We start from the raw sequence: 14732 nt of genomic DNA, 5'->3' as shown, positions 1-14732 counted from the left end.
AGGAATCAGTATATTAGAGGGTCAGCACAGGTTGGACAGTTTGGAGACAAAGCAAGAGAGGCGAGATTGCGTTGGTTTGGACATGTGCTGAGGAGGAATGCTGGGTATATTGGGAAAAGGATGCTAAGGATGGAGCTGCCAGGTAAGAGGAAGGCCTAAGATAAGGTTTATGGATGTGGTGAGACAGGACATGCAGGTGGTTGGTGTGAAAGAGCAAGATGCAGAGGACAGGAAGAAATGGAAACAGAAGATCCACTGTGGCGACCCCTAATGGGAACAGCTGAAAGATGATGATGATGATGACGACTACATGTAGGAGTACAGAGAAGAGGGAAGAGGCAAGAGGAGGTTGTAATTTACTAGAAAAAAATGTAAAAGGAACCAAGGTATTGGGAGCAAGTAACTAGAGAGGGAAAGGCAATAAAATGGAATGAGGCCAAGAAGATGTTTGGACTGCAGGCTAGAGACTGTCTTCCCTATCAGGAAATGACAGAGTATTTACAAAATGAAAGGGATATGGGAATCGTAAGTGAAAGACCTGCTCTGGTAGAGTTTTTAGTTAAATCTAAAACAGAAGGTGCTGTTAAAAATGAAATAACTAGTATGGCATATAAGATATTGGATGACAACTATAAGAATCAATCAGAGGAAGTTAGAAAAGATTAGAGAGAGACTGGATAAGCACTTTACAAGGGGAATTAGATGTCATATGTATGGCTCCCAAGAAAACAACCAAGTCCAGAAGGGTTTGGATTTTTGAAGGGAAGTGTTTGCATAGGCAGTTTTATACCCCAAGCAGATATCAAAGAATTTTTCCTCAGGTAGATGGCAAATGTTGGAGGTGTGATGGGGAAGAAATATGTAACTGGGAACATTACTTGGGAGTGTAATGAGTTGTCAGATTTCAAAAATCCGCTACAGAGTGCTCTGTCAGACATTCTGGGTGAGCAAATGGGTGTAACTAAGGAAATGATTCTTATGAGCTGGGATACAAGATCTGAATTTATTAGACATAGTAAGTCTTTAAGTTTAATTACAGTTTGATTTCCATTTTCTAGTAATTGCTTTTTTGACAAAGTGTAAATCAACTGTATTTGAAATACTGAATACTATAACAGAGACAGAAGAACTGGAAGTGGGATCTTTAGAAAAGGGGATGAACAAATTACATAGAAAAATGGAAAATGTGGGAACAACACATGTAGAATAATGTTCAGGAGAAGCAGAAAGGTTTAGGATAAGGTGGGTATTGAGCAATTTAAACAAAGTTGAACTGATGATAGTTATAAAAACATATGTGTTGTATAATGTGGCTTGTCTTCTTTTACATTAATAGATGTTTGCATGTGCTTTAAGAGATAATTTAATAAAGGTGTTAAGTTTTTGGGAAAGGCAGCTATAGTAAGGGGATCTTAAACTAAGCCACTGCCACTAGCGCATCTTCTGATGCATTGCTGGTACATGTCTTTTTCAATTGCTTTACAATTTAAACTGCACAGATAACGGAAAGGTATACATTTGTACGAATCTCTGTATTCTTCTGATGAAGTGAAGAGGTGAGCAGCGAAACCAGAACTTTACACTGGTAGTCAGAATATTCTAAATGAGCTTCCATTAAAAATGCAAGAAGTTACATTAGAAAAGTTTGCAAAGTTTATCACAAACCACCAACAGTTATACAGTACTATTTGCATTTATAATTCTACAAGAGTATATCTCTGTTTCTCGCACAAGCTTCTACTTTGACTAGCTTCTTCGCAGTGCCACTTCGTGGTCTGCTGTAAACATCTTTTTGTACACTAATCCTAAAGCTACTTAATTTCAGTCACACTGAACATATTGTCAACATACCCCCCTCTCACCCCCTAGAGGGCCCATGTCTATACCGGAAGAATGCAAAGTTCCTATAAGCACGGCTGCACAGGTAAAAAACACACTTTCCAAAGCCAAGAACGCAGCATCCATGGGAGCTGACAATATCCCAGGCTGCGTTCTACACGAACTAAAGAATGAACTGGCACCCTTCCTAAGTACCATGTTCAATCATAGCCTCACCTCAGGCTTTGTACCCACCTGAATGGCGCACCGCTACGGTTATCCCACTCCACAAAGGGGGAGCCACGACCGACCCCGGGAACTACCGCCCCATTAGCCTGACGAGTCTGGTCTGCAAGGCCATGGAACATATCATCGTGGAACTCATAAACAAACATTGGTAATCTCCAAACTCTGGACCCTACCCAGTTTGGATTTGTAAAAGGCAGATCATGTCTCCTAAACCTGACTGACTTCTTTGAAACAGTCACCAAAGCCATAGATGAGGGTAAAATGGTTCACACAGCTTATCTAGATCTCGCCAAGGCTTTCAACACCATCCCCCACTCTGGAATTATAGATAAGCTCACTAAACTGGTATAAATCCTTATGTCACAAGATGGGTTGCCAACTGGCTCACGGACAGAACCCACACTGTGAAAGTAGCGGATTCCAAATCCGACATCAGACCAGTGATAAGTGGAGTACCACAGGGTTCAGTCCTGAGTCCTCTCCTGTTTGGTATCTACTTCTCTGAAGTGCAGGCCAACACAGAAGGTCTTTGGCTAACAAAGTTTGCAGATGACTGCAAATTAGGGGCCATAATCGAAACTCCTAATGATGTGGACAAACTACAAAAGGGCCTCACTGAGACAGATACCTGGTGTCAAAACCATGGCCTGAAGCTCAATGCCAAAAAGTGTAATGTCATCCCCTTTGGTAAAAACTCTGTACCCATGAACTACCACATAGCCGGTAGTCTACTTAATGCCGAAAACGTGATAAGAGACCTTGGGACACAGGTGGACAGTAGTCTCTCCTTTGATAATCACATTGCCACAGTGGTCAGGAAATCCTTCTATGTGGCTTACCTCATCACAAAAGGATTCTCATCCAGAAAAAAAGAGGTCATTGTTCCCTTCTACTCATCACTCATTAGACCCATTATAGAGTACAACACCCCTTTTGGTATGTACCTCACAAGGCATCTACAACTGGAAAGACCACAGAAATACCTCACAAAGAGGATGACTGGCCTCAAACAGATGTCCTATGCAGACAGTCTCAAAAAACTACAGCTTTACTCCATCGCATATCGCCTACTCAGGGGCGCTCTCTGCCTAACATACAAAGCTATGTCAAACCCAGAGCTGTTGGACATGCTCCACTTAAAGAAATCCCAACCCCTCCGAGCTACACGCTCTAGGGACCTAAACCTTGTCACCACAATAAACAGAACATGCTTGAGGGACAGATTCCTGTCCCAGAGACTTCCCATACTCTGGAACAGACTACCTATCTATGTCAAACAGAGCTCCTCATTAGCACTCTTCAAGAAAAATCTTGATGATTGGATGGGAAATGGGATATTCACCCCAGGGATCACTTCTGCGGCTCTGCTCGACAGGGGCACAGGAAAATTATTTTCTTTGGTGGCGAAAGCCAGGGTACAATTTTTGGCTAGGCTTGTATGGGCCCTAGGGCCAATAGCCTAGTACCTACCTATGAACCTATGAACACATTATGCGTCACTGTATTAGGACCTTTCCAGCAACAAACTTCTGTATGTTAACCTTGCGTGTTGTCCAGACATATCAGAACATCCCAGTGAAATGTATTTGTTTCCTTGTTCCAATCTGGATTTTCATAAAGCACAGCACCCTTTCTCTCACACTGCTCATGTCAAACCATTACAATCTAGTCAAACCAGAGAATGCAAATCCAAAAATAATTGCTAAGGAAATTCTAAACAACAGGGCAGGACTACAACTTCACACAAACAAACATCCTGAAGGTCAGACATATATCCCAATGGAAATCTTCTCATGTTTCTCAAGGCCAAGAAAAAGTGCTCCCAAACAGTCTACTAACAAATTGACTAACACCTATATCCATCTCATGTAGTACGTGGCCTTTACACTGGACAAGTCAGCAAGTGGATCAGCCTCCTACTAACCTTCAAAGCCAGATTCCAAATGAATAGTACTGAAGAAGAATATATTAATCATCACACCCAGACTTGATGATCACAGTTCTGCTTGCTAATGATCATGGAGGTGAATGATAAGCCTGCCCAATCACTGAGTACACTGTGGTTTGGGCTTTATGGCTAACCAGGGAGAAGTACAAAGGGGCAGGACTACTAGACTAGCACGTGCGTTTGGCCACTATTAAAAGACAAATAATTAAAATGCATTAAAGCTCATTTTCTGTCATTAATAAATAAGCAGCCAAACAAAGAAGACAAAGCAGCAAAAAGTACAGTTTTGTACCTACCATAAATGTAGATGTTCGAGTGTTCACCCTGCTGCAGCCATCACACTTGGGTTATCCTGCCGTCAGGCGGTCCTGCAGTCGGCCCAAATTCCAAAGTCTTGGTCCGGCGTCGGTTTCTGTCGCTTCTTCCCTGACGTCAGTGCGCCAGGGGTATATAAGAGGCATCCAACGCCATTTTATTCAGTTTTTCTTGCCTCAGATGTCAGGTGCCCCCAATAGGTAGGCTATATAGTATAGGATAGAATGGCAGAGATAAGTTCAGAGGGGGTGGAGGGAGGGTAAACACTCGAACATCTACATTTATGGTAGGTACAAAACTGTACTATGTTCATCGTGTTACCCTGCTGCAGTCATCACACTTGGGTTGAATCCCAAAGCTAAGGATGGGAGGTGGAGTCAAACAGGGTTAGAAGAGTCTAGTAGGCCCTGCAAAACTGCAGTGGCAAAACCAGCTCCAGTCTTAGAGTATAGAGGTAAGTGATAGTGTTTGGTGAAGGTGTGCACTGAACTCCAAGTTGCAGCTTCCAGAATATCCTTGGTTGGCACTCCCCTGAGAAAGGCTGCTGATGTAGCTGTAGCCCTGGTGTAGTGGGACCTAATGTTAGCAGGTACTGGTTTCCCATGATGTGTGTAGCAGAAACGTATGCAATGCCCTATCCATTTAGAAATGGTCTGTTTTGAGATAGCTTTTCCTTGTGATCCTGTAGCATAGGCTACAAAGAGCTGGTCAGTTTTTTCTGAAAGCCTTAGTTTTATCCAAGTAATAACACAACTGCCTGTGAATGTCCAAAGAGTGCAGGAGTCTTTCTCCTTTGTTCTGGGGATTTGGGAAGAAGGTGGGCAAGTGAATGGTTTGGTTTAGGGCTACACTGGTTACCACCTTTGGCATAAAGGAAGGATTAGTTCGTAGAGAGACTCTGTCTTGATGAAAAATGAGGAAAGGTTCCACTGCCATTAGTGCCTGTAGCTCTGAGACTCTTCTAGCTGAGGTTATTGGTAGTAGTAGGGCAGTTTTCCATGAAAGAAATTTTAAATCAGCTGAAAAAGCTGGTTCAAAGGGCGGCAGTGTAAGCTTTTCCAGAACAAAGCAAAGAAACAAACCTCCCAATAGAGTAAAGCACTCCCGTTACGATAAGCCAACAAATGTAGAAAACAAATTCAGGAGTGCACCAATGCTGATGTCAAAAACTTCACGAAAAACTTTAGATAAAATCCTTTATTACACGAAAATCCCAGGACAGTAGTGAGCGCTTTCACGTTCAATGACGCTTCATCAGACTTTAACACTGACTAACAAAAACACAGAGATTTTATACATCTTGGTGTCACGCTCTTAATTAATTAATTGCAAGTTAGCATCTTAGCAACAAATAACAAATGGTTAAAACATTGCTAATGAATAGCAAAACACTGAATGAGTTGTCAAGCATTAAAAATAGACACATATAGAAATATAAAAACATATATGGTTCTAGTGCTTAAAAGACCTAGCAGCTAAAATGGTTTCAAACTAATTCTATCATTGAGTCCATATTGATGTGCCTGCAGTCTCAAAATCCATTTGCCCTCGATTTCCTCTGTAAGATTCTTGATGTTGCCTAGCCTACTTGTCCTTTTTATTACTTCTAAAACCCTAAAATTAAAATGGTGTTGAGAGCCATTGTCTACGTGTTTGGCTAACGATTGGTCGTGTTTTCCTATTAATTGCATAAATATGTTCCCTTATCCGCCTCGTAGGGTTCTGTTTGTTTTACCTTTAGTACTTCTGGCATAATACACACTGCTAAGTATACCAGATCTCTTGTTTTACAATCTGCATAGAATGAGAACTTATATACACGATCAGAATGCGGATGTCTAAATGTTGTATCTTCAGCTATATATTTACACTGGTTACATGATCGACAGGGAAATGTTCCTTTCCTTTGTGAGACAATATCATGCGAGTTAGTTTTCTCATAACATAGGAGTCTTTTAAGAGATTTCATATTCTTATACGCTATTCTAGGTCTATCCTCCACTAAAGAATTGATTCTATCATCCATCTGTAGAAATTTCCAATTCTTGTTAATGATTTTGTGAATCTGGTTATTCCTGTTGGTATATGGAATGACTAATCTCTGTATCTGTGGACCGATCCTACTTGGTATCTTGGGATCTAAAACAGGTCCCTGTTGAAAATAGGGCCTGCCCTTCCCAGTCCTCAAATTTGTGTTCATTTGTGGAGTAATTCGTATATTTTCCCTCTTGTAACCTCTGTGTACAAACTCATCTATTATTTTATCCTGATGTTTTAAAAAAATTGCATCATCCGTTGTAAGCTTTGATGCTCTAATTATTTGATTAGATGTAATGTTGGAATGTACATGTTTCGGATGCATGCTGGTACGATGTAAAAAACCATTCCTCCAACATGTTTTTCTAAATAATTCTGTGTGTAACCCATTTGGCCCTTTTGATATTCTAACATCTAGGAATTCTATGCTGGTATCTGAACTCCCACATTCAAATTCAAGAAACTGTGTCGTCTCATTCAGATACTTGGTAAACTCTTTCAATTGCAACTCAGTACCTCCCCATATCATAAAAACATCATCAACAAAACGAGCATAGAATAATACATACTCATGAAACAATGTGTTGGTAAATACATATAGATCCTCCCAATAGGCTAACACCAAATTGACGTAGGAATTTGCGCATGGGGTCCCCATCTCCACCCCCTTCCTTTGTAGGAAATATTTGTCATCATAGCACATCACATTATTTTCTAGAACAATTTCAAGTAGCATCATCCATTTAATAACATCATTGTTACTAATGCCATTTCTTAACAAAAAGAGTCTAACAAAGTCCACGCCAATGATGTTTGGGATACTCGTAAACAGTGACTTAACGTCAAGGGTTACTAAAATATCTTCCTTCGTTATATTCCTTTTGATATTTGCTATGGCCAAATTCTCCAAGAAATGTTGGGTGTCACATAATATATATTTTTTACCAGTGACAATTTGTTTAAATTGCTTGTCGAGATATATCAATATTGATTCAGTCAGCCAACCTTTACTGGACACTATAGGTCTCAGTGGAGGATCTTGCATCCCTTTGTGTATTTTGGGCAAGCCTCTAAAGGTGGGTATGGTGGGGGTCTCAATGAGAAAATATCTATAGAGATCTATGTCAATAATATTAGTTAGCAGCATGTCATATAAAAAGCCATGTACTTTCATTATCAGAGTATTTAAAGAGCTCATTGTTAACGGACAGTATGTATCAGCTTCTGTCAACATATTTTCAGTTTTACCCTTATAAACATCTCTATCCATAACAACTATGGCTCCACCTTTGTCGGCTTGCCTAATCACAATATTGTTGTTATTCTGTAGGCTGATAATAGCTGATCTTTCTTCCCTAGTCATATTGATAAACTCTGACTTAAATGTTTCACTGCTATACAATTCTAGGAGATCATGCTCCATATACCAACAGGAATAACCAGATTCACAAAATCATTAACATGAATTGGAAATTTCTACAGATGGATGATAGAATCAATTCTTTAGTGGAGGATAGACCTAGAATAGCGTATAAGAATATGAAATCTCTTAAAAGACTCCTATGTTATGAGAAAACTAACTCGCATGATATTGTCTCACAAAGGAAAGGAACATTTCCCTGTCGATCATGTAACCAGTGTAAATATATAGCTGAAGATACAACATTTAGACATCCGCATTCTGATCGTGTATATAAGTTCTCATTCTATGCAGATTGTAAAACAAGAGATCTGGTATACTTAGCGCAGTGTGTATTATGCCAGAAGTACTACGTAGGTAAAACAAACAGAACCCTACGAGAGCGGATAAGGGAACATATTTATGCAATTAATAGGGAAAACACGACCAATGCGTTAGCCAAACACGTGGCTCTCAACACCATTTTAATTTTAGGGTTTTAGAAGTAATAAAAAGGACAAGTAGGCTAGGCAACATCAAGAATCTTACAGAGGAAATCGAGGGCAAATGGATTTTGAGACTGCAGGCACATCAATATGGACTCAATGATAGAATTAGTTTGAAACCATTTTTAGCTGCTAGGTCTTTTAAGCACTAGAACCATATATGTTTTTATATTTCTATATGTGTCTATTTTTAATGCTTGACAACTCATTCAGTGTTTTGCTATTCATTAGCAATGTTTTAACCATTTGTTATTTGTTGCTAAGATGCTAACTTGCAATTAATTAATTAAGGGCGTGACACCAAGATGTATAAAATCTCTGTGTTTTTGTTAGTCAGTGTTAAAGTCTGATGAAGCGTCATTGAACGTGAAAGCGCTCACTACTGTCCTGGGATTTTCGTGTAATAAAGGATTTTATCTAAAGTTTTTTCGTGAAGTTTTTGGTATCAGCATTGGTGCACTCCTGAATTTGTTTTCTACATTTTTCCAGAACAAAGTTGAGATCCCAAGTACATGTTGGAGCTCTCCTTGGTGGTCTTAAGTTCTTAGCCCCTCTGAGGTACTGTCTTAGGAGTGGATGTGAGAATAAAGGAGGATCCGTGCTGTAATGAGCTGAAATTGCTGAGGCGTGGATCTTAATAGATGAAAAGGAAAGTCCTTTGTGTAACATCTCTGTTAAATATTGTAGAATCTGAAGGATGTTTGGATCAAGAGGATTTAGGCCTTTAGCCTGGTTCCAGGCACAAAATCTTTTCCATTTGTCTGAATAGGTTTTCCTGGTGCTGGGTCTCCTGGCCTCCAGAATGACATCCATAACAGCTTTGGATAAGGGTGTTGGCTGGTTGTTTAGGTAATTTGCCATGCAGCCAGGTTTAAAGTCTTGATCTGGCTGTGTAGAATCGGATTGTCTCGCTGGGTGAGCAGGAGAGGAATTTGTGGCAAAATCCATGGTGGGCCGTGGGCCATGTTCCTTAAAATTGGATACAAATGCTGGCGTGGCCAGTCTGGTGCAACGAGTATCATTTGTGGCCTCTCTAATCTGACTTTCAGCAGTACCTTTGCTAGAAGAGGCAGTGGAGGGAAGGCATACACTGTTAATGTTTTCCAACTGAATGAGAGGGCGTCCACTTTCCAAGCTAGTGGATGGAAGGTCCTTGTGCAAAATTTTTGAAGTTGGTAGTTGTGGGGGCTTGCAAACAGATCTATGTCAGGGCGTCCCCATTTTTGAACTATCATTGCAAATACTTGTGGATCTAGTTTCGATTCGTGTGGATCCATTATGTTTCTGCTTAGGTCGTCTGCCAATGTGTTTTTCTTTCCTGGCAGGAATTGTGCTTGTAATTGAACCTGGTAAGACAGTGCAGTGTTCCACAAGGTCATTGCTTGCCTGCATAGAGGGTAGAAATGTGTGCCCCCTTGCTTGTTTATGTACCACATTACTGTGGTATTGTCCGTCTTTATTATTAGTTGTCCTGGGTGTAGAAGGTCCTTGAAAGCTGTTAGGGCATTCTGTACTGCTAGCATTTCTTTTTGATTGATATGCAGATGCCTCTGATCTGTAGTCCATTTGCCCTGAATGCACTGCCCTGCCATGTGTGCTCCCCAGGCATAGTCCGATGCATCTGTTGTCATAGTTTGCCTGGCTGTGGGTACGGTGAAAGGCTGACCCTTGTTGAGGTGACATGTGCCTGTGCCCACCATAGAAACTCCTGTTGAAGGCAGGAATGAGTGGTATCATTGTTTCCAAGCTGTGGCTGTGCTGAGTCCATACACTTTTCAGGTACCATTGCAATTTCCTCATATGCAGTTTTGCAAATGGTATTAGTAGTATGCAAGATGCCATGAATCCCAATGCCTGCAGAATTTTTCTTGCAGGGAGTTGGGTCTTTGTTGCCATTAATTTGAAATATTGAATCGGCTGTTGTTGCTTGTCTGGCGTGCGATAAGCCATCTGGGCCATTGTATTCAAGCTGGCACCCAGGAATATAATGTTTTGTGAGGGCACTACTTTGGATTTCTGTTCATTTACTGTGTACCCTAGGCAACTTAGAAGGTGTTTGACAAATGCCAGATGCTTTAAAAGAATGTCCTTGCTTTCTGCTTGAATAAGGCAGTCGGCCAGGTATGGGTATATTTGAGTCTGCAGTATGCAATTATTGGTGCCAGGCATTTTGTGAAGACCCTGGGTGCAGTAGATAAGCCAAAGGGCAGTGCAGAGAATTGATAATGCGTTGAACCTGCAATGAAGCGGAAATATCTTCTGCAATTTTGTCTGATAGGGACATGCAGGTATGCCTCCTTTAGGTCCAAAGTGACTAGCCAGGCATTCTTGCCCAGCATGGGAAGAAGCTGCTGTAGTGTTAGCATCTTGAATTTTGGTACTTGCAGATAGGTGTTCAGAATTGAAAGATCCAGAATGGGTCTCCATGCTTTGTCCTTTCTTGGGACTATGAAGAGCCTTGAGTAAAATCCTTGTCCTTGCTCCTGTGTAGGTACCTGCTGAATGGCTCTCATGTTCATGAGAGCTGTAATTTGTTTTTGTGCCTCTGCCCATTGATTTGGTGGCAGGTTTGGCATTCCTTTGATCCTTGGTAAGGTATGAAAGTGGAATCTGTATCCTTGAGAGACAATGTTTAGAACCCATTTGTCTTTTGTGATGATGTGCCAGTTGACTGCAAAAAATGCCAGTTTTCCTCCTAAGGGAGTTGGCAGGAGAGATTTGCTTGGTAGTTTGAGGATAGAGTCATTGTGTTTGTCTTCTGCTAGCTTGGGGCCTGTCTTCCCCTCCTTTCTGGGTAGCAGACTGCCATTGGCGAGGTTTGTAAGGGCCCTGTGACTGACCTCTGCCCCTTGGGCGTTTATATTTGCCCCTCTGTGATCTGTCTGAAGGTGGAAAGGACCAGTTTTTTGTTGGCCAATTTCTGCTGAAACGAGGGGGGTGTACCTGCAAAAAATCCTTGACCGTTTGCATAGACTTTGCCTTATCCTCCATTTTCTTTAAAACCTCTTCTGCTTTGACACCAAATAATACATCCTGCTGTAAAGGTGCACCCGATAATTTTGCTTTAACATGGTCAGGTAGAGTTTGCTCTTTTAACCAAGCATGTCTACGTATGACAGAACCAGTAACAGCTGCTCTACAAGACGCTTCCAATGAATCAAATCCGCATTGTAAAGTATGTTTGCCCACCTGTTCAGCTGCATGCAACAGATCCTGCATTTCCTTGAATTCAGGCTGTTCAGAATGTGTGCTCATTTTTTGTTTTAACTGAGACATTAGGAATTGTTAATATTTCAACATGTGAAACTGGCAATTTAATGCTCTCATAGCCAGAGTTGCTGAGGTGTATATTTTCTTTCCCCATCTATCTAGGGCTCTGGAATACCTTTCAGAGGGCACAGGATTTTTAGCCATAGAAGCTTTTGCTCCCTTAGGACCCTGGGAAATTGTTTCTGGGTCAGCTACAGGGCTTTTATGAAGGAATTTGTATGAGTCAGGTACTCTGTAGTATCTGTCTGGTTTGGCTGGAGCAGGAGGTAGAGAGTCTGGATTTAAACTAGACTCCAAGTAAACATCATCCACAATATCTAAAACAGGAGGGATAGCAAGAGGTCGGAGCCTTTTCTTAGAATCTGAGTAATCCTGGCCTTCCCAGTGGAAATATTCCCTTATGGTATGTAAAGTTTCCCCAAAGGAGTAGTCTTCAGGGGGAGATGCTGAGGGAATAGAGTCTTCAGCATCAGAGTCTTTATAAGGTGGAAAAGTGTAATCCTGTTCCTCAGAAGAATCTGAGGATAGAGAAACCTGGTCAGAGGATGCATAATCCTCCTCTTGTCTTGGTCTTTTATCAGGAGGGGGATGGGAACTCCTGATGACGGTAATCAAATCTTCAGCCATCTTAAGCATCTGTTTCTTAGGCATGGGGCCTTGCACTGTAGACTGATGTACTTTAAAGGAGTTTTAAGCTTAGCATAAGATTTAATGGTGAGTGTAGTCGGTCTGAAGACACCTTCTGCAACCGAAGGTGTTTCCACTGCACCGGTGTCTACTTCTGCTCCGGTGTTGGTAGATGGCTGCATTGGCCTAGTAGGCTCCGCTTGGGAATCCGCAGCTGACTGGGGTTCCTGTTCTGCGGTCGTCAGGGGCTGCATAGGCACCTCACTGAAAACCGGAGAACTGGCGACAGGCCCAGCTGAGGCCTCGGAGTCTGGCTTGTTCCTAGGCTGCCTGTCCTTATCCTTGCTTTTTTATGTATGGCAATCGTCGGCTGCTCCGACGGCATGATATAATTCAATTTCCTACCAAAGTAATGCCGTGCGAAGTCAAAACGGTGTTTGATAGTATGTTTATTAAACCTAGTGCAAAACCAACAACCTGTGACGTCGTGGTCTGGGCCTAGGCAAGGAATACAATAGGAATGGAAGTCCTTATGAGGTATTTGCTTCCCACAAGAAATGCAATTGTTAACTTTTTCTGACATCAGACTGAGGCAAGAAAATGTTCCCCAACGGGTTACTTAGCTTTATTGAAGACTTTGGACTGAAATTCAAATCGAAAATCTCAGGTGTCGGCCGACCGGCACTTGCGAACTGCTTCTGGTTCGGGCACCGCGCGGCAAGAAAAACTGAAGAAAATGGCATTGAATGCCTCTTACATACCCCTGGCACACTGACGTCAGGGAAGAAGCGACAGCAACCGACGCCAGACAAAGACTTTGGAATTTGGGCTGACTGCGGGACCGCCTGACGGCAGGATAACCCAAGTGTTGATGACTGCAGCAGGGTAACACGATGAACATCACAACGGTATCCTCTGCTGCAGGGAATGAGCTCTAATATGTTTTCCTGAGACGTTGTACAGAGCAGTACTGCAATCAATAATTTTTATCACTCTCCTACACCAGTTATTGGGTTTCTGTTTCGAGGAAGTGTACCCAACACTGTTCACAGTATTACAACTGCTGGAAGACCAGCACCACAAGGAGGGCTAATACTTGCCCCTTCTGCAATCATGATCTCCTCCCTTCCTGCAATGAAGTAAATAATTTACTTTTAGTGCCACAGCCTTTTGCATTGCTCAATCACTTTCAAGTCCTGTCATACAAGGTTTCTTAGGTCTCTCTCCTCAACAATGAAGACAAGTTTCCCCTTCAAAAAAACATGAATATTCTTTGAGAACTTTCTATACAAATCTGTTTCCCCAGTCATTTTAGTGTATAATTTCACTTTCTGCTTTTCAGTCTGATTGCCCACTTTCTCACTTTGTACCCACCACCATTAAATGGAGTGTGCTATGCAGTAAGTGTCGGCTTCGTTTGAAGACTAATTATTTTTAGTTTCTGTCTCATGAGATATCTGCAATAATGACAAGGAAAAGCAGTGGAAGCAGTACTACATCCCAGAATATCCACCAATTATCTCCTTGTTCAGATAAAAGATTCTCAGCAACGTGAACAACCATCTCGTTGTTGCCAACCCTCTGTGACTGTGTTCTAACCAATCTTTCAAGCTAAAGGTTTTTCGAAAGCCCGGAAAGATGATAACTATATGTTCAAAAAAAGAAAAAAAAAGGATAACCAATTTAATCTAGCAAGACACAGCCATCATGACAATGTGCTTGGTCTGGCCTTGACACCTTCTCAGTTTATGATACTTTAGGATTCTCTTTTCAAGCATTATTACCGTAAGCTTTTCTGAAAACACAAGCAGATTACACATGCAAATAATGCCAAAATAATATGCTTTGAGTATATAAACTTCAATGTTGGATGCATAAAGTGGGATAATACTGATTACCAGGAAACACAGCTGCAAGAAGTCAAAAGTAATGTACTAACTTAAAGATGAATATTTAGAAAAACATGATCACAGGGTCAAAAGGAGGTTAAAATAAATGAAGAGATGTAACAACATTTAAAAAAAAGAAGGGCTACCTTCACTTTATAGGTAACTAGTTAAATTAAAATTAGTGTGCCTGGTTAAATTAAAATACAGTATTCCAGTTTTAGGGACATCTCCTACATGACAGCAAGATGGTCACAGCCATGAAAACACTGCATACAGAACCCTACAAGAATTACATAAAAGATCATCTCGTGCACACAGTGAAAGAAACTACGGATAACAAGGCTCAAGAGAGAATAAATAACACAAGTGAATGACTATTCTTACAAATGTGCAAAAAAGCAACCAAAAACAGTAAGAACAGAATGGAGGGAAATTCAGAAGACATGATGGGTACAGGTATTTATTTACTTTTTTTAATTAACATTTGACCTAGTAAGCCCTCTTAATCCATCAGTTCCTTTGCAGAGATAGTCTAATAAGACAAAGAAGCTGAGTGCCTTTATTATACTCAACACAGACAACTCTGGAGGAAAATGCCAAGGTTCACTCCCGGGTCATCCTTCTGAATACGCAGTGTATGAAAATGATTGAGTACACTGCCTTCTTCTTTACAG

General features: G+C 41.1%; 1 protein-coding gene across 4 annotated transcripts in view; it reads right to left on the bottom strand.

The window, feature by feature from the left end:
• The window catches only part of EHBP1 (EH domain binding protein 1), a 3513379-nt gene that overhangs the window by 1822462 nt on the left and 1676185 nt on the right, over positions 1 to 14732 (bottom strand). The window lies entirely within an intron of this gene.

Source organism: Protopterus annectens, chromosome 1.part2 (assembly GCF_019279795.1).
Source record: "Protopterus annectens isolate FY-2018-M chromosome 1.part2, PAN1.0, whole genome shotgun sequence".
NCBI classification, from domain to species: Eukaryota; Metazoa; Chordata; order Ceratodontiformes; family Protopteridae; genus Protopterus; species Protopterus annectens.
The sequence above is the reverse complement of the archived record's forward strand: the minus strand, read 5'-3'. Positions and strand labels throughout refer to the sequence as shown.